Consider the following 27417-nt stretch of genomic DNA (forward strand, 5'->3'; position numbering starts at 1 on the left):
TGCCTATCATAGCACTTTAAAGTCAAAAGCCTGTTTATTAAAGTCTGGGGAAAAAATGAAACATCATAGTGAAGAGGCAAGAATAAAGCTTTTGTGATAGATTACACCTTTCAACCAGTTTCTCCATGCATTATATTATGCTAATAGACCCTTACTAGTGCAGTAACTTGTCTTGCCTCTTTAGCCTGCAATCACAGACATCTAAGAGGCCTTGTGTGTGCCTTGTCTATCCCTAATGATCAGTTATGTAGGGGCATGTAGGCCATTAAAGGAAGAAATAACCTGCAGATAGGCAGAGGAGACTGACTAGCGGACTCAGGATGAATGCCAGGTATAAGAGCCAGATATCATAGCCAAGAAAGTGCAGGTGGGCACATCAGATTAAATTCTATTTTCGATCAAGTGCCAGCCACTATTTACTGAGCACCCACTGTTTGTATGACACCATACTGGGTGCCAGAGTTAGAAGAGGGGAGTAGTTACACAGCATGGAAGAAAAAAAGCCTAGGCAGGGTTGGTTGGCCCTTGGCGAAATTGTGAAGTTAGAGACTCAGTTCTTTGACTCCTTGCTTTTTTTCCCTTACAGTGCTATTCTTGTTAGTCTTATTGTCTTTTTCTTTTTATAAAAACTCCCTATTCCATGTCCATTTCAATAAGATTTTGTACTGAAATCTGAATTTTCTCTTAGGCATTATTTATTAAAGACTTAAGCTCTTAGCCCTCATAGGGACATTTGCATTTTAACAGGGGACTCATAGCAGAGACTATTTCATGGAATTAGTCTATAATGATGGAATCTCATGAACCATGACAGGCAGAAGGGAAGATGTTTTGACTGGCAATGAAAGGTGGGCTAGCCTAGCTTGATGTGCCCCTCAAATGACACTGTGGTTGTGGGCATCTATGAAGTATGGTTTGAGGGGAATGGCAAGACCCTGTTAGTCATATTAAGAAAGGAAAACTTGGGGGCAGCTATGTGGCAAAGTGTATAAAGCACCAGCCCTGGATTCAGGAGTACCTGAGTTCAAATCCGGCCTCAGACACTCAAACACTTGACACTTATTAGCTGTGTGACCCCTGGGCAAGTCACTTAACCCCCATTGCCCCACAAAAAAAAGGAAAACTTGCCTCGGTGTATTCTATCAGCTATGCAGCTTGCTGCTGAATTATATACTCATTAAAGACTTCTATGTCATGGCTATATTCTGACTCTGGTACCATATTATAACAAAGATTACCAGATTGTACATGATAGTCAATGGAGTAGGAAATTTAGACCGAGCAATTTTTGCTCAGCTTATAGGGTCTAGAGCTGGAAGCACTCTTATAGGACATTTAGGCAAACCCCTCATTTTATCCATGAGGATACTGAGGCCCAAGGAAGTAAATTACTTGTCCAAGGTCACACAGATAGTGGCAGAAGCAGAATTTGATCTCTGACTATAGAAATAGTTTGAGTTTTTCAGTTTGTATGCTGGCTTCACCTTAACGAGGCACTTTATTTCATTCTAGTCTAGTATGTGGTAGCAGAGAAGACTAGCAGGGGTCAATCTTGTGTTGGAATGATGGTGGACTAATGTGCAACATTCCAAAACTTCATTCTCATGCAGTTTGCTTTCTTTGGCTATTGTGTAATCTCCTGGTGGAAATATTGTAAGTAGAAGCTCTCAGTGCCACAAACATGTGAACCAATAATGTGAAATGAGCAATAATAGATGAGTAAATGGCACAATATTTTCCTAACCATGTTTGAATAAGATTTATGTTAGATTTGGGAATCCAGAAATTTAATAGGTGAGAGAACTTTCATCAAACTTCAGATTGTAAATATATAATTCATATCTGTTTGGTGCACAGCTTTCAAGAGAGGAAAGGTAAGCAGGGAGACAGATATAGTATGCCAGAGTGGAAAATAGCTTTACCTGTCAACCTGCCAAACCATCTCTTACAATTTATAGGGTCTATCAGCCACTAACATTCCCTAATAACTCATTTCCATGCCCAGAGATTATAACAAAAACAGAAAATGGGAAAGATAAATCCAATGTTGTGACATTTTCTAGAAAATAGAGATGTGTTCCAAATGAAATTATTCCTGCTCCAGTAGTTGGACTGGGCATCCTAAAACAGGTGCTCATATGGTTTAATGGAGGTCATGCACTTTTTAGATGGGTCACTTGCTTTCATGAGTTTCAAACGCCTTACCAAGAAAAGTTTAGTTGAAAATATTTAAGAATAGTTGATGGACAATTGTTGTTTCCTTTTGAGTTAATGATAGTTAAGCTAAAGAGCCAGCATTGTTTTAATGGAAAAAGTGCTGCATTGGAATTCAGAAGTACTGGGTTCCACTCTTGGCCCTGGTCCTCTTACATCATTCACCACAGAGATCAAATCACTCATCTCACCTGTTTGGGGTCCTGAGTGATTTTGATTTTTTTCATTTGTAAAATAAGGAGGCTTGCTGAAATATTCTTTAAATTTTTGCCCAACTCTAAATCTTATGATTGTATAATAGTTGATATAAGTTCATGGATGATAGTGCTATCATAGGTAGTGGAAGAAACTTAGGGATATTAAGATCATACACTTAATATTTGTATGACATCATAGGAGACATTAATAGTTTATTTCACTCTACCTCTTGATATTTCTATAAAAGGATATAGAATCACCTAATAATGAATGGCTCATGGATCTGATTCAGAGCAGAAAAGCTTATGTTTTTATCCCAGGAAGACTAAGGATATGCAATATAAGCTACTTTTATAAACCTGAAGGAGAACTTTTAAATTAAAAAACAAACAAACAAACAGACTTAAAATGTACTCTATCACATTTTTATTCTCACCCAAAATCCAGTACTTAGCCAGGCTAGGAAGTAGGGATTACCTTATCATGATATCATCTTGAAGGTCCCTTACTCAAATCCTCTGTGCTCTTCCTTTCTCCTAACCATAGAATTATAGAACTGGAAGAGACTTTTAATATAATCATGTCTAACACCTTCATTTCATAGCTAATGGGGATTACAAAGCAGGCAGTGAACGTTTGTTAGGTAGATCAAAGTCCTTGGTCAAAGAAGGAACCAATCACATTCAATACATTGTGTTTAGTGAGACAGGGTAAGAGACTCAAACAGAGGGATTGCAACAACTTTAAGACTATCAGAACATTTGAAGAATCAAAAGTTCCATTTTATTTGAGCATTCTAGTTAATCAAGGATTTTAGAGTATGATGGAAGGTTTAAAAAATATGGTTCATTCTTTTATGTTATTCTGGCTGTTATTCACTTTAGCAATCAGCCTCTTGATGGAAATTCAATCAAGAAAGAAAATATTAAGACTAGGAAGAGGAGCTGGGGAAGGCCCTTGAATGATTTCTGGTTGAATCAACTACCACCACCATCCCTGCCTTCAAGAAAAGAAGTGAGTTGATAATTACTTTCCTAAACTGTTCACACATTTCTTCCCAGAAACTGCATTTTCCTTCAAGAACTGCAATTCATTAACCCAGAGCAATTCAGCTATGGGGCATACAATTCTAAAAATGTCACAACTATCTTAACAGAATGGCTGACTGAACTAATCATTTTACAAATAATGATCTTTAATTAGATCAATATGAGAGGAACATCGGTAAATATCTTGAAAGTTTTTGCTGCATAGTCTGACCCCTCCAAGGAATTCTGTTGTCAATACTAATCCTTTGGAAGCAGTCCATGCTGACAAGATGGATTAGTAGTGGTACAAAGGATAATTTGGTTGAAATTAATCAAAACTGTCACAGGAATAAAACAAAGCAAATCAAAACGAAAAATACTGTTGGTTTCTGAAATGAGACTTGTACCTTAAAAGCCTTGAACTCTCTCCCAGACCTCAGTATACTCCTGGATCCCAGGGCATTTGAAGAAGTTACTGTTGGCAGAAAATGACTATTTCATCACTGTGATCTGATTGTCCATTAAAAGGGAAAACAAGGAACTTATTATGCATTTAGCTGTCTCACTCAATAAGTCCACCAAGAATGACTCACAATACAGTATCAAAATTTTCCTGACTATCCCACTGCATCAAGAAAACAGGGGGAAAAGTAACAAATGAATGAGTTAGTTTCTAGATACACAGAATTACTCTGCATTTGGTGATCATTCTGGGTCCACCTGTCAGTCTAGCCTCTATTAGAAACTTTACAAAGTCATTGATCTTCATTTCCTAATGTTGGGAAAGATGGAAAGCAGAAGGAAAAGGTGATGACAGATGATGAGATGGATGGATGGTGTCATGGAAGCAAAGAACATGAGCCTGTACAGACTTCAGGAGGTAATGGTGAAGAAAGGGACCTGCTGTGTTCATGGGGTCACAAGGAGTCAGACACAACTGAATGAATGAAAAACAAAGATTTTCATTGCCATTATCCCAAAAGTTGATGATTCCTAAGGATCCTTCTAGCTTTAAATCCTACTGACTCTTTTTCCTTCTGCTATTCTCTTTTCCTTCTTTTTCCCTTTAACTCTCTCCTTTCTCCCAGTTTGACTCTTCAGAAAGGTCCCTAGATTTGATACAGATCACTCAATTCTTTACTCTGTGCCCTATTCCTGTGAGCTACTCTCCCATGGAAATCTCTATAGAAATGGGACTTCAGGGGTTCTTATAATAAGATTGAAACACAGCCTTCTTCCTTACTTAATTGTACAGACAAACAATAGGAGATGGCATTGTGTCCATATTATAGACCATGAAGCTGGGTCTCAGGAAGGTTGCCACAACCACAAAGTGCACATTGATGAGGAGACACAAACATGTAGTTCTCCTCTCCTTGGGACTATTTGCTCACTTCCATCCTGAGGGGAAAAATAGCATTTCACATTAAGTTCTTGATGGCTCCCTATTACTTCTAGGACCAAATGTAACCCCCTTTAGCATTTTGAGCTCTTTGCAAACCAACAGCTTCCTTTCTGTCCATTCTGTGTGCACATTACTCCATACCAACACACCATGTGGTTCGGTATACCAGCCTACTTCTTGTTTCTTACACACAAAGCTCTATCTCTCCTCTCCATGCCTTTCTACTGACTGTTCTCCATGCCTGGAATACTCACCCTCAGCACTTCAACCTCTTGGAATTCATAGTTTTCTTTAAAACTCAGTTCCAGAGCTCTTCCTCTTCGCCATCTTCCTGTCCCTCACAGCCATGAAGGTTGAGCTGTGCAGCTTCACGGGTAGAAGATCTATCCGGGTCACGGGAGGCACTACGCCCGCACGGACGGGAAGGTTTTCCAATTTTTTAATGCAAAATGTGAAACTGCATTCCCTTCAAAGAGGAACCCTCAGCAGATCAATTGGACTGTCCTCTATAGAAGAAAGCACAAGAAGAGACAGTCGGAAGAGATTCAAAAGAAAACAACCCACCCGACAGTTAAATTCCAGAGGGCCATCACTGGGGCTTCTCTTGCTGATATAATGGCCAAGAGGAACCAGAACCCTGAAGTTCGAAAGGCCCAACAAGAACTAGACATCAGGGCTGCCAAGGAAGCAAAAAAGGCAAAGCAAGCAACAAGAAAACAGCTGCATCTGCTGCTAAGGCTCCTACAAAGTAAGCAGCTAAACAAAAAATTGTGAAGCCAGTGAAAGTTTCTGCACCCCAAGCTGGTGGAAAAAGTTAACTGTCTACTAAATTAGACTAAATAAAATAAAATTTAAAGTAAGTGGAAAAAAAACAAACTCAGTTCCAGAGTCCTGTCTCTACCCCTAATGTTGATTCTCTCCTTCCCCAAACTGCCTTTGATTACGTGTGTATATGTTTATATACAGATATATGCATATATACAGATACACATATGTATGCATATATATATTTGAGAGAAATTATTATATATTATTATGGGGACCCCACCCAACTAGAAAACCTTACAAAGAGAATCTAATCTAGGTGATTGTTGGCCCATTGTGTTCTATTTGGGTAGGCTTTGGTGGAGGTAGATCCCTTTATCTAACTTGCCTGACACAGGATAGTCTGGGTAGAGATGAATACAAGTGACATAATCAAAGTCACATTCCCAGGCCTTCATTAGATTAAGCCCACCTCTCATTGTGATATTCATTCTCTCATTAATTGTTAACCAATCAAAGTTGATTTCCATATGTCAGGAACACCCACTTTTCCAAGGGAATATCAGTGTTGATTGGCCTCCATGATTCATATTTGGTTTATGAGAGAAAGCCAGTGACCATTTTATTAATTATCTGATAGCCATAATTAATAAAATTATTAAATACCCAGAAATTATGTTAGACTTTTTATACTTCATATATATGTATGTATACACAGAGACACATGTTGTCTTCCACATTAGATATAAGTTTTTTGACAGCAAGGGTTGTCTCACTTTTGCCTTCATATCCTCAAAAACAGTGCTTGGCACACAATAGGTACCTACTAAATGCTTATTGGTTAATTGAGGCATATATCATTTACTATTTTTCCCAACACTTATAATTCTCTATCTTTACTCATTTATCCTGACCTAATGACTATCAAAGAACAGGTAACTATTGAAGCCACCTCTCTGGTTTCAACAATTCTATTTAACATGATTTTATTAATCACTTTTATGTGCTATTAGTTGCCATTCTGACATGTTTTACAAAGAACAAATAATTTTTTTTTCAATGTAAAAGTCTTTGGTTTCAAGTAACCTACATTTTACTCCTTTCCTCCTAGCCTTTTTCATCAATGTCTATACATCAGCTTTTTGCTCAGTGATGGTGCTAGTATAAGATCACTGGTTTTGCTCGCTTGGTTTATAGAGAAGAAAAATTTTAACTTAAGCAAAATAATAGAGTTATGGAATATATGAATGTGCATACAGGTATGGTATTTACATGAATGAATATATTCCACAGAGTGTAAAGAGAGATTGCACAGTTGAGGAGACAGGTGGAATGCCTAATCCTTATGATTCAGTATAGCTATCAACTTAGCACACAAGAAGGGTACAGTCAGATCTATGCATTGGAGGGATTATTTTGCCAACTGTGTGAAAAAGTTCTCATTCTGTATCTTTTCTCCTTCACTGCTGACCTTGTAGAAAAAGGATTCCACTGTCATCACCTTAACTTCCCCATCACCCAATCACACTCTACAACAACAATGTAAATAGGGCTTTCACACTCATTATTCTATAGAAACTGATCTGTCCAAGGTTATCAATGGCCTTTTACTTGCTAAATTTGATGGATCTTTTTTTTAATCTTGATATTCCTTTGTCTTCTCTATAACATTTTCTCCCTCTCTCTCTCCCTGCCTCCCTCCTGCCATCTGTCTCTCTGCCTCTGTCTGTCTCTGGCACAGGATGCCAGACAATATAAAAGAAGGTGGGGCACAAAGATAATGTTTTCAGGTTCTGGGCACCCATTCTTCATTGGGTCTTTTTACATTCTTCATAGGCAGCAAAGCATGAATTTAAACTAGGTGCTCTGGTTCTAAACCTAGGTCCCAATATGCTCTATTACCTTCCCTAGGGAACATTCCATGAGTTACCTCCATTGGTCACTGCTCATTAATAATGGAAGAAAGTATTACTGTAATTTTATTTCTTTATTTTTTTAATGTAATAAACATTTTTATTTGTATTTTGGGGTTTCAATTTTTATTTCACCATCCCTCCCTCCTGTCCCCCCTTGATGAGGCAGTAAACAATCAGATATGGGCTATACATGAATGATTATGCAAATTATTACCATATTTGTCATTTTGTACAAGAAAACTTGATTAAGGGGCAGCTAGGTGGCACAGTGGATAGAGCATCAGCCCTGGATTCAGGAGGATCTGAGTTCAAATCTGACCTCAGACACTTGACACTTACTAGCTATGTGATCCTGCGCAAGTCACTTAACTGCAATTGCCTCACACACACACACACACACACACACACACACACACAAAATAAAAGAAAATAAAAGAAAACTTGATTAAAAGAAAAACAATGAAAGAAAATGAAGAATAGTATACTTTAGTCTGTTCCATCCGTATCAGTTCTTTCTTTGAGGGTGAATAGTGTGTTACATCAATAGTCCTTTGGAAGTGTCTTGGATCATTGTTTTATTGAGAAAAGTCAAGTCATTCACAGTTCTCCATCACACAATATTGCTGTCTCTGTGCTCAGTGTTCTCTTGGTTCTGCTCACTTCACTAGACATCAGTTCATACAAGTCTTTTCAGGCCTTTCTGAAATTATCCTGCTTGTCATTTCTTATCCCACAATAATATTTAATTACCACCATAAACCACATCTTGTTTATTGATGGGCATTCCTTTAATTTCCAATTCTTAGCCACTACAAAAAGATGTGCTATGAATATTTTTGGACAAATTGGTCTTTTTCTTTTTTGGGTAATGTCTTTGGGATATAAACCTAGCAGTGGAATTTTTGGATCAAAGGGTATGCACAGTTCTGTAGCCCTTTGGGCATAGTTCCAAATTGCTCTCCAGAATGGTTGGATCTTTTCACAATTCTACCAACAGTGGATTAGTATTCCAGCTTTCCCATATCCCCTCTAACATCCAATATTTTCTGTTTTGTTATATTTGGCACTCTGAGAGGTGTGAAGTGATACCTCAGAGTTGTTTTAATTTGCATTTCTCTGATCAAAACTGATCTAGAGGGGCAGCTGGGTGGCACAGTGGATAAAGCACTGGCCCTGGATTCAGGAGGACCTGAGTTCAAAGCCAGCCTCAGACACTTGACACTTACTAGCTTTGTGACCCTGGGCAAGTAACTTAACCCCCATTGCCCTGGGGAAAAAAAAACCTGATCTAGAGGAGGTAGAGCCAAGATGGCTGAGGAAAGGCAGTAAGGGCTTGGAGCTCCTGACACATTCCCTCCAAAAATTTCCAAATAATGCCATAAGACAATTCCTGGCACAGCAGAAGCCACAAAAGGGCAGTCTGAGATAATTTTCCAGCCAAAGATAGCTTAGAAATTCAGCAGGAAGGGTCTGCTGTACCAGGGTGGGAGTGGAGGTCAACCCTGCTGCTACACTGACATAGATTCAGCCCCAGGCCTGGCAAGAGAAATAGAGTTACAGAGCCTTGCATTTGACTGCAGCTGTGGGTAACTCAGCCCACAGTCTCGTGAGAGGGTGGAGTGGATGCGGGGGGATTATAGGGGTTTTGCTCCAGCTCATAGACAGGACACAGTCTTGGGTGGTGGTCCCAAGTGGGGGATATCTCAGGCATGCCTGAACTTGCAACCAAAGTGAACCAGATTTGTTTCTGGGTTAAAGAGTAAGCAGCCTGTGGTTACTTAGACCATAACACAGGCCAGGTGAGCTGATAATGTACTTCTCCTTAAATATTACCACCTGGGACCCCCTGAATCTTGGGATAGTATGTCCTGGAGACAGTGCCTCACATTAAGAAGAAGTCAAAAGTCAAGAAATAAACTGGCAAGATGAGCAGGCAGAAAAAGGTGGGGACCATAGAAAGTTTCTTTGGTGACAAGGAAGATCAAGGTACACCCTCAGAAGAGGATAGCAACATCAGGGCTCCTTTATCTAAAGCTTCCAAGAAAAATATAAGTTGGTCTCAAGCCATGGGAGTGCTCAAAAAGGACTTTGAAGATAAAGTAAGAAAGGTAGAGGAAAAAAAGAGAGTGATGCAGGAAAGCCATGAAAAAAATCAACAACTTGAAAAGCCAAATGGAAAAGCTCTCTGAAGAAAATAATTGCCTAAGAATTAGGATTGAACAAATGGAAGATAATGACTTTATGAGAAGTCAAAATACAATAAAGCAAACCAAAATGAATTTAAAAAAATAGAAGGCAATGTGAAATATATTCTTGGTAAAAACAGCTGATCTGGAAAATAGATCCAGGAGAGATCATTTGAAAATTATTGCACTATCTGAAAGTTATGATAAAAAAAAGAGCTTAGACATCATCTTCCAAGAGATTGTCAGGGAAAATTGCCCTGATGTTCTAGAAACAGAAGGTAAAATAGAAATTGAAAGCATCCATCAATCACCTCCTGAAAGAGATCCCAAAAGGAAAAATTCCAGGAAGATTATAGCCATATTTCAGGGCCATTGAGTAAAGAAGAAAATAATGCAAGCAGCCAGAAAGAAACAATTCAAATACTGTGGAGCCAAAGTCAGGATAACATAAGAGCTAGCATCTTCTACATTAAAGGATAGGAGGGCATGGAATATGGTATTACAAAGGAATTAGCAAAGGAACTGGGAATACAGCCAAAAATAACCTACCCAGCAAAACTGTATAAACTTTCAGGGTAAAATGGGATTTTAATGAAAAAGAGGACTTTCAGGCATTCTTGATGAAAATACCTGAACTGAATGGAAAATTTTACTTTCAAATACAAGACCCTGGAGAACTATAAAAAGGTAAACAGGAAATAGGAATTAAGAGGAATGTTAAAAGCTTAAACTGTTTACTTTCCTACTTGGTAAGATGATACTTCTAACTCGTAAGAACTTTCACAGTATTAGGGCAGATGATAGGAATAAATTTAGACAGAAGGCACAAGGAGGAATCGATTATGAATGGATGATATGTGTAATGCAATTATTTTTTTTACCATTTTTTGCGGGTTGGCCAGCATTCAGTGGCATGCCTGGGGCCACAGAGTTGGTGAGTGCTTAGATTTGGGCTCGGGTCTTCCTGGGTCCAGGGTGAGTGCTTAGTCTACTGTGTCACCTAGCTGACCCATGATGACATCTTTAGGGTGAAATTAAGGGGGGGGGAAGGATTGCATTGGGAGTGGGGAAAGGAAAGAGGTAGAATGGGGTGAAATCTCACATGAAAGAATCAGGAAAGAGCTTATGGAGTGAGTGTGTGTGTGTGTGTGTGTGTGTGTGTGTGTGTGTGTGTAGGGGGGTGAGATGGGAAGATGCAGGGGAGTGAGTGAGCCTTACATTCATCAGTATTGGCTCAAAGACCTTACTCCCATCAGACTTGGCTCAAGGAGGTAATAACATACACACTGAATTGGGTGGAGTAATCTATCTAACACTGCAGGAAAGTAGGAGGGGAAGGGGATAAGGAGGGAGGGGTGCAAGAAGTGAGGGCAGAGTGGGGGAAGGGGTAGTCAGAATTAAACACTTTTGAGGAGAGATAGGGTAAAAGAAGATAGAAAGAGTAAATATCATGGGGAGGGAATAAATAGGATGGAGGGAAATAGCAATAGTAACTGTAAAAAATTTTGAAGCAGAGGGAAGAGTAATTTAAGATGATAATGGTGGTGATAGTGATGATGATGATTGATGGTTGATGAATCGATGATGATTGGAGGAAGATGAGAATTGATGAGGATACACTGATGGTGATTGAATGATGAAGATGAGGATCGAATGCTGAAAAATGAGGATAGATTGATGGTAATGAGGATTGATTGAGGATGTTGATGAATTATGGATGATTATTGCTTGATGATGACAAAATGTATGGTATGTACTTTTCTGGGCTATTGTGAAGAAATTTCTTTGTCAGGTATAAGGTACTATATAAATGTTATCTATTACTGTTGTAATAATCAACTTCATGGTTTTAGTGTAAGGAAATCTCTCTTTAAGGAACTATATAAATATATTTTACTATTTTAAAAAATTATGAGTAGAATGCTATCAGAAAAATCTGGGCAGCTAGGTGGCGCAGTGGATAGAGCACTGGCCCTGGATTCAGGAGGACCTGAGTTCAAATCCAGCTCAGACACTTGACACTAGCTGTGTGACTCTGGGCAAGTCACTTAACCCCCATTGCCCTGCAAAAAAACAAACAAAAATGGGGGGCAGCTAGATGGCGCAGTGGTTAAAGCACCGGCCCTGGATTCAGGAGTACCTGAGTTCAAATCTGGCCTCAGACACTTGACACTTACTAGCTGTGTGACCCTGGGCAAGTCACTTAACCCCCATTGCCTGCAAAAAAATTTAAAAATCTGGAGGGACCTGCATGAGCTGATGCAAAGTGAAATGTATCATATACAAATAACAGCAATATAGTGAGATGATCTGCTGTGAATGACTGTGTTATTCTCAGCAATGCAATGATCCAATACAACTCTGAAAGTCTCATGAAAAATGCAATCCCTGGACAGAGAGAGAAGTAATGGTATCCGAATACAGATTGAAGCTTAAAAAAGGGATCTAGAGAATTCTTTCATATGATTATAGATAGCTTTGATTTCTTTTTCTGAAAAATGCATGTTCATATCCTTTGACCATTTATCAATTGGAGAATGACTTGTATTTTTATAAATCTGATACAGTTCTCTATATATTTGAGAAAAGAGACCTTTAACAGAAATACTTGTTTCAAAAATTCTTTCCCAGTTTTCTTCTTCCCTTGTAATCCTGGTTACATTAGGGGTTTTTGTGCAAAAGCTTTTAAAATTTTTATAATCAAAATGATCTGTTTTACATTTTGTTTTGCTCTCTATATCTTCTTTGGTCCTAAATTTTCCCTCTACCCATAAATCTGACAGATAAATGATTCCACACTCTCTTAATTTGCTTATGGTACCATTTATTTGGAAATCATATCCCATTTTGACATTATTTTAGTATATGTTGTGAGATGTTGGTCTATACCTAGTTTCTGTCATACTGTTTTCCAGTTTTCCCAGCAGTTTTTTTCAAATAATGGGTTTTTGTTCCAAAAGCTTGAATATTTGGATTTATCATATAGTAGATTACTATAGTAATTTACTGTAGTATAATTTCTATCTATTCTATTCCAATGATTTACCTCTCTATTTCTTATCCAGTACCAGATTGTTTTGAAAATTACTGCTTTATAATGCAGTTTGAGATCTGGCACTGCTAGACCACCTTCTTTAGTATTTTTTTTCATTGATTTCCATAATATCCTTGTACTTTTGTTGTTCTAGATGAATTTTGTTATTATTTTTTCTAGCTCTAGAAAATGTTTTTGATAGTTTAATCGGTATAGCACTAAATAAATAAATTAAAATACGTCGGATTATCATTTTATTATATTGGCTCTGCCTACCTATGAGCAATTAATTATTTTTCCATTTTTTTAGATCTGATGTTATTTCTGTGAAATGTGTTTTGTAGTTCTGGTCATATGGTTGCTGTGTTTGTCTTGGCAGGTATCCTCCAAAAGATTTAATATTGGCCACAGTTATTTTAAATGGAATTTCTCTTTTTATCTGTTGTTGCTGGACTTTATTGATAATATATAGAAATACTGATGATTTTTATGTGGATTTATCTTGTATTCTGCAACTTTGCTAAAGTTGTTAATTTCAAATAGCTTTTTAGTTGACTCTTTAGGATTTTCTAAGTATAACATCATATCATCTGCAAAGTGATAATTTCATTTGCTCATTTCCTATTCTAATTTCTTTCTCTTCTTTTATTGCTATAACTAACATTTCTAGTACAATATTAAATAATAGAGGTGTTAATGGGCATCATTGCTTCACCCCTGATTGTATTGGGAAGGCTTTTAGCTTATCCCCATTACAGGTAATCATTGTTGATGGTTTTAGATCAGTAGTACTTATCATTTTAAAGTAAGCACCTTTTATTCCTAAACTTTCAAGTGTTTTTTTTTTTTTAATAGCAATGGATGCTATATTTTGTCAAAGGCCTTTTCTGAATCTATTGAGATAATCATATTATTTCTGTTGTTTTTGTTATGGATATGGTCAATTATGCAGATAGTTTTCCTAATATTAAACCAGCCCTGCATTCCTTGTATAAATTCAACCTGGTCATAGTGTATGATCCTTGTGATGTATTGCTGTAATCTTTTTGCTAGTATTTTATTTAAAATTTTTGCATCGATATTCATTAGGGAGATTGGTCTATAATTTTCTTTCTCTTGTTTTGAGTCTTCCTGGTTTGGGTATCAGCACCATATTTTTTCTTATAAAAGCAATTTGGTAGGACTCCACTTTTTTTTCAAATAATTCATATAGCATTGGGATTAATTTTTCTTTAAATGTTTGGTAGAATTCACTTGTGAATCCATCTGGTCCTGGGAATTTTTTCTTAGAAAGTTCCTTAATGGCTTGTTAAATTTCTTTTTCTAAAATTGGGTTATGTAAATATTTTATTTTTCTGCTAATCTGGGTAATTTATATTTTTGTAGATATTCATCAATTTCATTTATATTGTGAAATTTATTGGCATATAATTGGCCAAAATAGTCCCTAATAATTGTCTTAATTTCCTCTTCATTGGTGGTGAGTTCACCCCTTTCATTTTTTTTTTTTTTTTTTTTTTTAGTGAGGCAATTGGGGTTAAGTGACTTGCCTAGGGTCACACAGCTAGTAAGTGTTAAGTGTCTGAGGCCGGATTTGAACTCAGGTACTCCTGACTCCAGGGCCGGTGCTCTATCCACTGCGCCATCTAGCTGCCCCTACCCCTTTCATTTTTGATAGTAGTAACTTGGTTTTCTTCTTTCCTTTTATTGATCAAATTAACCAAATTTTATTGGTTTATTAATTAAAAAACAGCTTCTAGTTTTTTTATTAATTCAATGATTTTCTTATTTTCAATTTTTTGAATTAAATTAAATTTTTTAAAAATTTTCAATTTTATTAATCACTCCTTTGATTTCCAGGATTTTCAATTTGGTGTTTAGTTTGGGATTTTTTATTTGTTAATTTTCTATGTTTTTAGTTGTATACCCAATTCATTGGTCTGCTTTTTCTCTATTTTATTGATGTAAGCAGTTAGGGATATAAATTTTCCCCTAAGTACTGCTTTGCCTGCATGCCATAAATTTTGTTATGTTGTCTCGTCATTTTCATTTTCTTTAATAACATCATTGATTGTTTCTTTGACCCACTTGTTTTATGGGAACAGATTATTTAATTTTCAGTTGATTTTTAATCTCTCAATGACCCATTATTGAATGTAATTTTTATTGCATTATGATCTGAAAAGGATACATTTACTATTTCTGATTTTCTGGATCTGGTTGTAAGGTTTTTATGCCCTATTACATGGTCAATTTTCATGTAGGTTCCATTCAATTTTTCCCCAGTTTTGATTATTTATTTCTAGATAATTTACCCCAACTTACATGTAAAAACAAATTTTGTCATTGATTTTTAAAATTTGTGTTCCAAATTCTCTTCCTCCCTCCCTCCCCACTGCCCCTTAAGAACTCAACCAATTAAATAAGAGTTATACATGTGCAATCATACAAAACATTTCCTGATAAGTTAGTTTGTGAAAGAAAATAGACAAAAAACTTTAGGAAGTGGAACTAACAATAAAAATTATACTTCAATCTGTATTCAGATACCATCTGTTCTTCATCTGTAGATGGAATGCATTTTTCATAAGTTCTTCTGATAGCATCCTGCTCATCATTTCTTACAGCACAATACTGTTCCATCCTAATCTCATCCCACAATCTGTTCAATTATTCCTCAGTTGATGGGCATCACCCCAACTTAAAATTCAACTTTTTAAAAATCTCTTTTAGGATACCAATCTAGTAGTGGTATTATTTCTAGGTCAAAGAGGATGCATGCCCTTTGGCTATAGGACCAAATTGATCTATAGAATGTTTGAATCAGTTTACAATATTACCAAGAGTGTATTAATGTCTCATTTTCCCCATATCCCCTATAACGTTTGTCATTTTCTTCTGCTGCCCTATTATCCATTCTAATAGGCGTAAGGTATCTATAGGTATGAGAATTGTTTTGACTTGAATCTCTCCAATCAAGTTAGAGCATTTTTTCATATGGCTATAGGTGACTTTGATTATTTCATTTGAAAACTTCATCTCATTTGATCATCTATCAATTGGGGAATGGCTCTTATTTGAACAAATTTGACTCAGTTCTCCATGTGTTTGAGAACTTTGGTCTATCAGACAAACTTTCTTCAAATTTTTTCACAGTTACTATTGCTGTGTACAACCCTCCATCCTATTCCCTTCCCCTTGATATTTACTCTAATTTCCATGTTCTTTCTTTTTTTTTTTTGTTTTTTTTGTTTTTTTTTGTTTTGTTTTTTTTGGTGGGGCAAGGGGGGTTAAGTGACTTGCCCAGGGTCACACAGCTAGTAAGTATCAAGTGTCTGAGGCCGGATTTGAACTCAGGTACTCCTGAATCCAGGGCCAGTGCTTTATCCACTGCGCCACCTAGCTGCCCCCCATGTTCTTTCAACCTATCCCTCCTCAAAAGTGTTTTGCTTCTGATTGCCCCCTCCCCCAATCTGCCCTCCCTTACTTCACCCCCCCCATCCCCTTCCCTTCCCACTTTCCTGCAGGGCAAGATATATTACTATACCCAATTGAGTGTGTATGTTATTCCCTCTTTGAGTAAATTCTGATGAGAGTAAGGCTCACTTCCCTGCACCTCCCCCATCTTCCCCCCTACTCCATAAGATTTTTCTTGCTTCTTTTGTGTGAGATACTTTACTCCATTTGACATCTCCCTTTCCATTTCTCCCAGTGCATTCCTCTCACCACTTAATTTTATTTTTTTAAAGATATCATCACGGGGCAGTTAGGTGGCAGAGTGAACAAAGCACACACCCTGGACCCAGGAGGACCCTAGCCCAAATCAGGCCTCAGACACCTGACACTCACAAACTATGCTACCCTAGGCAAGCCACCCAATCCTAACTCCCCCCCAAAAAAACAATAAAAAAGCTTTAAAGTTATCATACCTTCATATTCAACTTACACCTGTGCCCTCAGTATAAATATTTATTCAGCTGTCCTAATATTGAGAAAGTTCTTATGAGTTACAAGTATCATCTTCCCATGTAGGAATATAAACAGTTTAACCTTTTAATATCCCTCATGATTTCTTTTTCCTGTTTACATTTTTATGCTTCCCTTGGGTCTTGTATATGAAAGTCAAATTTTCTATTCAGTTCAGGTCTTTTCATCATGAATGCCTGAAAGTACTCTCTTTCATTAAGGTCCCATTCCCTGCCCCCCTCCCAAAAGATTATACTCAGTTTTGCTGGGTAGGTGATTCTTGGTTGTAATCCCAGTTCCTTTGCCCTCCCCAATATCATATTCTATGCCCTGTGATCCTTTAATGTAGAAGCTGCTAGATCTTTTGCTATCCTTGGGGCTCCACAGTACTTGAATTGTTTCTTTCTGGGTGCTTGCAATATTTTCTCCTTGACCTAGGAGCTCTGGAATTTGGTTATAATACTCCTGGAAGTTTTCATTTCTCTTTCAGGAGGTGATCGGTGGATTCTTTCCATTTCTATTTTATCTTCTGCTTCTAGAATGTTAGGACAAATTTCCCTGACAATATCTTGGAAGATGACGTCAAAACTCTTTTTTTTTGGTCATGGTTTTCAGGTATTCCAGTAGTTGTCAAGTAATCTTTCCTGGATATATTTTCCAGGTCAGCTGTTTTTACAAGTGGATATTTCACATTTCCTTCTATTTTTTCATTCTTTTCATTTTGCTTTATTGTGTCTTGATTTCTCATAAAATCATTAGCTTCCATTTCCTCAATCCTAATTTTTAAGCAATTATTTTCTTCAGAGAGCTTTTGTACTTCCTTTTTCATTTGGTCAATTTAGCTTTTCAAGCTGTTGATTTTTTTCATGACTTTCCTGCATCTCTTTAATTTCTCTTTCCCTTTTTTCCTCTACTTTATTTTCAAAGTCCTTTTTGAGCCCTTCTATGGCCTGAGACCAATTCATATTTTTCTTGGAAGCTTTGGATGTAGGAGTCTTGATCTTGCTTCCCTCTTCTGAGAGTGTATTTTGATCTTAGTTATCACCAAAGAAACTTTCTAGGGTTAGCATTTTTTTCTGTCTGCTCATTTCCCCAGCCTATTTCTTGACTTTTACCTCCTTAAAGTGGGCCCTGTTACCAGGACACACTGTCCCAAGCTTCAGGGGGTCAAAGGTAGTATGATTTAAGGAGAGGCATGTTCTCTATTATCCTGTTTGCTCTTTAACCCAGGAACAGAAACCTGTTTCACTCTGGTTGCAAGCTCAGGCATGCCTGTGCCCCTCCCCAACCTTGGGCTGCCTCTCAAAACTTCCTGGTTCTGAGCATGGGCAAAATAACAAAGTCTGCCTCAGTTCTAGCAGAGACCCCTGCAATCTCCCCCTGGTCAAGTGCTTGACCCTCTCACCTATCCATGAGCTGAATTCCAGAACTAGGTGCTATTGCAACTGATTCCAAGTCTCCAGAGGCCTTATTCTCTGAGGGCTGGGATTGGGTCTGTGTGGTGTGGCCTGAGTCTGCACTCCACTCTCACTCTGATACAACAGACCTTTCTTGCTGACCTTCTAAGCCATCTTTGGTTTGAAAATCATCTCACCCCATCCTTTTGTGAGTTCTACTACTCCAGAAATTGTTTTATGGCATTATATGGAGGTATTTGGAGGAGTTTTGAGGGAGAGTTCCAGGAAGTCACTGCCTTTCTTCTGCCATTTTGGCTCCTATAATCCTTCATCCAATTTTCTCCAGATATCTATCATATCTAACTTTTCAAGAATTTTATTGATTTCCTTAACTTCTTTCTTGTTTATTTTTTGGTTAGATTTATCCATTTCTGAGAATGAAAGTTTAAGCCCCCCCCCCAACTAGGATAGTTGTATTATCTATTTCCTACTGTAACTCATTCAACTTATCCTTCAAAAATTTAGATACTATATCATTTGGGGCATCTATGTTAAGTATTGATATAACTTCATTGTCTATGGCGCCTTTCAGCAAGATATAGTTTCCTTCTTTTAACTAGATCTATTTTTGCTTTTGCTTTGTCTGAAAGCATGATTGTTACCCCTGCTTTCTTTGCTTCAGCTGAAGCATGGTAGATTCTGTTTCAGCCCCTTACATGTACCCTGTGTGTATCTCTCTGCTTCAAATGTGTTTCTTATAAAAACATATTGTAGGATTTTCATTTTTAATTCTTTCTGCTATTTTCTTCTGTTTAATGGTTGAGTTCATTCCATTAACATTTATAGTTATGATGATTAACTGTTTATTTCTCTCCAAGCTATTTTTCACCTGTTAATTCCCCTCACTCTTTCCCCCCACCCTTTCCCTTCTCACAAGTGCTTTACTTATGATCATTGCCTTCCCCAATATCCCCTCCCTTTTATTAGTACTTCCTCCCCCTTCTATTATCCACTTTTTAAACTTCCTTATAGGGTAAGATAGATTTCTATATCCACTTGAGTGTGTTTGTTATTCCCTCTTTGAGCCTACTTTGATGAGAGTAAGGTTTAATCTTTGCTCATGCACCCCATCTGCCCCTCCATTATGATAGTTCTTTCATGCCTCGTTTTTTAGTATGTGTGGGACAATACACCCTATTTGATTTCTCCCCTCCTTCTTCCATGCAGATTATTTTTAATCCTTCATTTTGTTTTCTGGGGTGTCGTTCCATCAATGTCACCTTATAACCACACCTTCTGTCTACATGTACTTCTTCTAATAATTCTTATAGTAAAGTTGTTAAAATTTACAAATATTATCATCCCTTCAATAACACCTTATGATCACATCCTCTCTCTGCATATACTCCAAATTGCTCTAATAATTGTTCTTATAATAAAGTTAAGACTTACAAATATTATCTTATCATACAGAAATACAAACATTTTAACCATATTTAAATTCTTATACTTTTTCTTTCTTGTTTCTTTTTTACCTTTTATGATTCTCTTCAGTCTTGTATTTGGAGGTCAAAATTTTTATTCAACTCTGGTCTTTTAATCAGAAATGCTTGATAGTCCTCTATTTCATTAAATGTTTGTTTTTCTTTCTCTGAAAGAATCTATTAAATTTTTCTAAATAATTGATTCTTGGTTGTAAATCAAACTCCTTTGCCTTCTGTTATTTTACATTCCAAGCCCTGTGATTCTTTAATGTGGAAGGTGCCAAATCCTGTATAATTCTGACTGTAGCTCCATGGTATCTGAATTATTCCTTTTTGGCTGCTTGAAATACTTTTTCCATGATCCGTGAGATTTGAAATTTGACTATGATATTCCAGGGAGTTTTCATTTTGGGATCCTTTTCAGGTGGGGATTGGTGGATTCTTTACTTTTTTTTTTTTTTTTGCAGGACAATGAGGGTTAAGTGACTTGCCCAGGGTCACACAACTAGTAAGTGTCAAGTGTCTGAGACTGGATTTGAACTCAGGTCCTCCTGAATCCAGGGCCAACGCTCTATCTACTGCACCACCTAGCTGCCCCTAGATCCTTTACATTTCAATTTTGCCCTCTGGTTCTAATATTTCAGGGCATTTTTCTTTGATAATTTCTTGAAAGATATTATCCAAGCTTTTTTTTTTTTTTTTTTTGGTCATGGCTTTCAGGTAGTGCAATAATTCTTATATTATCTCTCCTGCATTTATTTTCTAGGTCAGTTTTTTTCCAATAAGAAATTTCACAATTCCTTCGATTTTTTTTTTACATTTTTGATTTTGTTTTATTGTATTTTATTGTCTCATAGAGTCATTAGTTTCCATTTGTTCAATTCTAATTTTTAAAGAATTGTTTTCTCTACTGACATTTTTTACTTCTTTTTCCATTTGGCTAAACCTGTTTTTCCTCAGTAAATTTTTGTGTCTATTTAAAATTATCATTATTTTTATATAAATTTATTTATTTAAAAATTTCCCCTAGTTATATGTAAAAATGAATTTTCACATCGATTTTTTAAAATATTGTGTTCCAAATTCTCTTCCTCCCTCCCTGCCCACCCCTCCCTAAGAAATCAAGCAATTCAATACAAGTTATATATGTGCAGTCATGAAAAACATCTCCATCTTAGTCAGGTTGTGCAAGAAAATAAATAAAATGACTTTAGAAAGAACTAGCAAAACATTATTTTTCAATCTGCATTCAGATACCATCGGTTCTTTCTCTGTGGATGGATTGCATTTTTCATAAGCCCTTCTGCTAGCATCCTGCTCATCATTTCTTTCACAGTTAATATCACTAACTGTATTACCCTCCCTCCTATTCCCTCCCCTTGATATTTACTCTATTTTTCATCACCCTATCCCTCCTCAAAAGTGTTTTGCTTTATATTGCCCCCTCCCTGAATATGTCTTGCTTCATAGTAATCAAAACCTGGTACTCTATAAAGTGATTTGTACCACTTAACAAAACCATCTACTAGGATAAAGTGACATCCTCCAAATAGCCCATTGACAGATTATGTTCCACATGAACTGTGCATCATGCCAGGGAAAAGGTAGATACAGACACAAAAATACTCCAAAGCATCATATTTTAGGTACTAGGCATTTCAGGGTATCTATGCTAGAGAGTAGTGGCATTACTATCTGTTATAGATTTCTCCATTATGCACATGCTTTCTCTACCATTTGAGAAGGACAAAATACTTACTGACCTGACAAATGACCCAAATAATAGAATCACAGAATAATCATAGATTTAGAGATGTAAATGATCTTAGAGTTCACCCAGACCAACTCTCTCTTTTAAAAAAGAGAAAACTTAAGTAGAGAGAGAGGTTGAATGATGACCTGCCCTTCTCAAACCTAGTCTTGTGATTCCAGATCCACTGCTCCTCAAGAATACCTGGCTATTTGCCCATCCTTTGTTCTTTTCTCCATCTGTCCTCATGCTTAGAATGGCTCCATTTTCAGATATCATCCAGTAGTGTGTCCTTTCCAGCTGTGCCTTCTAGCACAAGAACATCTGTTCTGAACATTGTGGACTACAAGTCCCTTATTGCTCTGATGATTATCTAAACCAGCCCATGAAGAAACAGTTTCCTCAGAGAAACAGCTCTGAGACTTTAATCATAAATGATTACATTTAAATATTTTCATTTCAGAATAGCTTATACTCATATAGGCATTTGTGATTTCAAAGCACTTGCCATATTTCCCCCACTTAATATTTAGTAGAAGCCTATAAGGTAGCTGCTATTATTATCCTGATTTTACAGATAAGCCAACTGAGGCTTAGGGAAATTAGGTGTTTGTCCATGCACATGAGTGGAGTGCAATCCTAGGGGTTCCTGGCCTCTGAAGACAGGAGGCTCAGGCTCTTTTTCCCTCATAATCTTTATGTTCCAATGCTGGAGTCCTATGGAGAATTATTTAACATTTATATTTAGCTCATGTCTAGAGCTTCCCCCAAAATGGTTGAGTAGAAAGATACTCAGTGTATAGTGTACATTGAAGATAAGATAAGTATGTGTTTCACATAAAAGAAATGCTTAACATAAAGACTCAAAGGCACATACTGATAGAAAAAAAAGAAGACCAAACAAAAAAGACTTTAACTGTGAAGCAGGAACTTATAACTTTAATTATACTACCCCAAGAAGTGGATACTTAAAACGGACAAAATTTTGAGGAAGCAACTAGAAAAGGAATTGTCCCTTTCATCTCAACTCTTCACACTATTTCTCAATATCCATGTTTTCTGCAAGTGGAGGTACCTCCCATAATGCAGCTGTCACCAAATGAGGGACTTGGGAGATATTGTCCTTTCAAACACCAGCTTGCCACTATGTCTATAGATGTCTATCTCAGAATTGGAGTTTGGCCACCTGTGCTAAAAGAACAAATCCAAAGCAGAAAAGGCATATCCAGTCTCTAAATCACCTAGGCCAATACGTGTACTGGCTACCATGGGCACGTGGTTAACCTTTTCTACTGAGGAGAGAAGGAATATGCCTCTCCTGTGTCTTCATGGAGAGGTTCAAAGTACCCAGACAGGTTCAAAGAACCCAGACAGGTTCAGCAGGTAAGAAGACAGAGAAGTCTACAGGGCAAGGTAATTGCCTTTATGAAATTTATTGAATGGGCAGCACCATTTGCTTCAGTGGCTAGTCCTTTTCAAAGCATCCACTGACCCTTGCTATGTCACAGGGACAAAAAGATCACCTAGGATTTGTTCCATTATTCCAAAGTGCCAAGTCTTTTAGCATTGACTGAGCTAGCACACATAGTCCATTGGAAAGGAACCAGTATAAACGTAGCCCTAAAAGGGGCCTACTCCAGGCTTGTATCATATGGTATACGTTAGTCAGAGCCAATAGGAAAGTGAGGGATGCTTCTGATTATATTATTACTTTTCCTTTCTGCCTTCCATCCTTCTTTCCTTCCTTCTTTCCTTCCTTCTTTCTTTTCTTCCTTCTTTCCTTCCTTCCTTCCTTCCTTTTTTTGTATCCTCTCCTTTTGTTTCTTCTTTTTCTTTTCCTTTCTCTTTCTCCCAACAACCTTTTGCCAGTAAACATCAATTTGAAGTTCAATTCAGTGTTCTTGATTCCACATTATCACTGGGTGATTTTGTCATTCAATTTGGAGATCCCTAACAGAGAGCTTCATGTAATATCAGCCTTATTTCTTATTATATCTTTTCAATATGACATGTAAACAAAAATAGCAAATTATTGATGTGTAACTTATTAAGGGACCTACCCAATTCTTCTCTTTCCTGAGGTATATGCAGGAGTCACTTACTTAGGATTCTGACTGATGGCATCTTCTTAGGTTAAGTTCCTGAGAAAGAGTATACTAGGGATGTGCCTGGGATAGTATCAGATTAATCTAGGGCAGAGAGTGAAGAGTTAGGGAAGGCTTGCCTATTTACCTTCTATCCAGAAAGATCCATAAGAGTAGGAAGGAATAATTACCTTGTATTGAGTACTATATGCTGGAGCTTTATAAATATATATTGAATAAGTAAGTTAATTGATTTTTAAAAAAAATTCCCATTGATGCAGAACCAGGAAGTGATGACTTCAGAGAACATCATAATATCCAACATGAAGGTTACATTATTTTTAATTTTATTTGGGCTGAGTGGTGTCTATCTATGGTCCCTTACACCTTGACATCTGCCTTATCCTGCATTTTCAGTTATGTCTTTGCCCTGGGAGTAGGCATTTCTTGGAAGCTGTTAACTTTATTTATTAACCATGACATTTAATGAGAAAGTTAATTAACATGTAGGGAAGGTCTTTTGCTTCTTTTTTGTATCTCCAGTGCTTAGCACAGTCCCTGGCATATAGTAGGTACTGATTTGTGTACTTTTTAAGGTTTGTTTTTTTGGGTTTTTTGCGGGGCAATGAGGGTTAAGTGACTTGCTCAGGGTCACAAAGCTAGTAAGTGTCAAGTGTCTGAGGCTGGATTTGAACTCAGGTCCTCCTGAATCCAGGGCCAATGTTTTATCCACTGCACCCACCACCTGAGCTGCCCCTATTTATGTACTTTTAATGTTTACTGATTGGTTGATTGATTGCCTTCAGCATACTAGGTACATGGGAAGACTTAGCAGAATGTCCAGAAATGTCTGACAGGTTCCAAAGGGATAGCTTCAGATGGCATGGGGAGAAGATTTGGAACCTGGCTTATTGCTTTCTACATGCCAGTGTATTCTGTATGCTAAAGTGCCAAGGCGTTGAGCTTGCCTAGTTTATGTCAGGTTTTGATCTCTTGGAATAAAGCATGGCCCCATTTATTCAGTATACAGATCTTTAGCCTAAGTTTGGAGTTAATGTTTGGAAGCAGGAGCATCCCTATCCACAGGGAGGGGTAATAACTTGTATTAAGCTCTACATTCAGGTACTTTATACATAGAGATTGAATAAATAAGTTAATTGTTTTTTTTTAATTTCCCAGGAAGTGATGGCTTCATAGAACAGCAGGGAAGGAAGCTGCTGCTGAGATACTGTGATTCGTAACCAGTAGCTGATCATTCCCCCTCTCCAGAAAGACCCCCTTGCTCCTTCCCCAATAAGAAAGAGCCAAGGATTTGGAGCTAAGGGATCAGGAGACTTGGATTCACATCCTGACTCTGCTAGTTACTACCTATGTGAGAATGGACAAGTCATTTAAGCTCTGTCATTCAGTTTTCTCATAGGTGAAAAGAGAAGGTTAGATGAGAGGATCTCTAAAGTTCCTTCTAGCTCTAAATTATCTATATTTTTAGTCTAATTTAAACAACAAAGATGAAGTCATTTCTTCCAGTAGTCAGATTACACATGGGCCTTTCATTCATTTTCAGCAAACATTTATTGAGTGCCTACTGTGGTAAAAATTATTTGTGGTAAAGATGAATATCAAAAGTTTTAGCTGAATCATTTGGGAGGGGCCACACCTGGCCCACCCTGAGATTATGTATACTACTGAGAAGGACCTCCCCTTTGGGGGAAGGAAAAAACAGAATGCAACTGGAAGGGAGGGAACTTCCAGGAGGTGGGGTGTGTTCAAAGAGTTCACACTCTTTGCGGCCTGGAAATCAGTCTGGTGGCATTTGGGTATCTGGCAGAGGCACACGTTTTGCTCCATTTGGGCAACTGCGTTTCTTATGAGCAATGGTGAACTGACTGGGGTTGGTGAGTTTAATCCTAAATTCCTTTGAACTAGCTTAATTGGGAACACTCTGGGATTGCATGAACTAAGCTTAGAGTTAATACGATCTGTATTTCTACTTCCTTATTTCCTTAATTGGTTTCACCTTTGTGGTTTAATTAATTCCCAAGTAATAACACCTTATCTTTTATGAACTAAAGCTCAAAGGCTCCTTTTCTTATTGGCCTGGGAGGAATATATAAAAATGAAAGTTCAAAGGGGAGATTAAACCTAAAAGAGTCCCTCATATTTCCGGGACCCCAATATTACGGTGAGTCACCCTAATACGCTCTGCATATCAAATTTTGGCCCTCACACTACTATGTGTAAGAAACTGTACTTCCGTTATGGGAAATAGTCCTCTTAACCATCTAGACAACAGCACAGATCACTTCATTCAGTGAAAACACTAGCAACTTAGGGCAGCAGCGATGTCAATTTCAAATGAGTTAGCAAGGGTTTTAGGGAGGGAACATTATACAGAGACCAATGACAATGATATTCCACACTTGGAACTAGAAGCAGTTTAAGGGCTTCTGGTCAAGGAGAAAAGGCTCTGGATGATGGGATGTCTGTGATCTGAACTCCTTGGGAAGGTGACTCAGTAATAAGACAGGAGAGGTATCTTAGACAGTCTTCATCTGCTTTCCAGTTCTGCTCTGGGTCATCCCCTAGCTAGAATGCTCTAAAAAGCTGAGTCCATCAGCTTCCTGGTAGTTTGACCAGCAAAAACATTAAAAATATTTTATTCTTAGTACATAAACAGGCCTCCTGACATGATGGGTGGCTCTCTGAAGGTAAAATCTGGTCCCAAAACATTCTTATAGGATCATAGATTTAGAAGAAAAGACTTTAGAGATGATCTTAGTACAACCCCTCATTTTACAATTGAGGAAACTGAGACCTGCCAAAGGTAAATGATTCTCCCAGTGGCAAACTGGTATTAGGTGGCAGAACAAGAAATCAAATCCAGGTCCTCTGAATCAAAATCCTGAGCTCTTTTAAGTACCTAGTACATGCTAACTACTGTGCTATACTCTGGGTATACAAAGAAAAAAATGAAACCATCCCTTATCTCAAGAAGCTTATATCTATGAAGGGGAAACAAATGGACTCAGCCACTTTTCTGCCTCCAGTAGGCAACCTAATAAACTGGAAGAGGCTTATTATTATATATAGGAATTTAAATATAAGTACATATATATTTATGCAATACATATAAATAGTAAACATCTCTCTTCCCAGAATTTCAAATCTATAAATTTGGTGACCACCTATGCAAGATGATGTCATTGATATGAAAGACTATTTTGTAAAAAAAAAAAAAAAATCTCCCTGGCTATGTTTCTCCTTGGCCAGAGTACTTAATTGCCCAAATCTAACAGCAGGGGAACAAATCTTTAGTCATCTGGAGTCAGTTCAGCAGTAGATAATATTAACCAACGTTTATACAGAGTTTTAAAGTTCGCAAGGTATTTTACCTATATTATCACATTTGATCCTCTAAAAAATGAAAAACAAAACCATAAATACTATTTATAATTGTTATTCCCATTTTACAGTTGAGGAAACTGAGGTTCAGAGAGATGAAGTGACAAGATTTTAAGTCCAAGGATTTAAGCCCAAATTTCTCCTGACTCTACTTCTACCACTCTATTCAGTTTGATTGGACAAGCATTTGTTGAATGCCTACTTTAGAGCTATATGAAAAATAACAACAAAAAGAGTCCCTACCCTCAAGGAGCTTACAATTCTATTCTACCATTATAGCAGGATTCCTTTAATGTTAATGATATATTGAATTAAGCTAATGTATATGCTTAGTAGGGAAAAAGGTGAGCATATTTAGGTCTACCAGATACATCCATTCTTGTGAGAAAAAACAAAACAAAACACATAGAAACTAAGAAATGGGATATAGGTGATTTCAACCATCTTGAAATCTACAATCTTGGGACCTTTGTGGGAAAGGTGGCATACTAATGTTTCCAGTTATCTCCCAAGCTACCTATCTTCTATATTATTGGACAGTTTATGAGCAGGAAAGGGGATTAAAAGGAATTGAGAAGAATAGAGAGC

General features: G+C 37.3%; 1 pseudogene; it reads left to right on the plus strand.

Moving 5' to 3' along the window:
- The first annotated feature begins 5191 nt into the window (after nt 1-5191).
- On the plus strand, nt 5192-5663 carry LOC122752130 (annotated as a pseudogene).
- The last annotated feature ends 21754 nt before the right edge of the window (nt 5664-27417 follow it).

Source organism: Dromiciops gliroides, chromosome 1 (assembly GCF_019393635.1).
Source record: "Dromiciops gliroides isolate mDroGli1 chromosome 1, mDroGli1.pri, whole genome shotgun sequence".
NCBI lineage: Eukaryota > Metazoa > Chordata > Mammalia > Microbiotheria > Microbiotheriidae > Dromiciops > Dromiciops gliroides.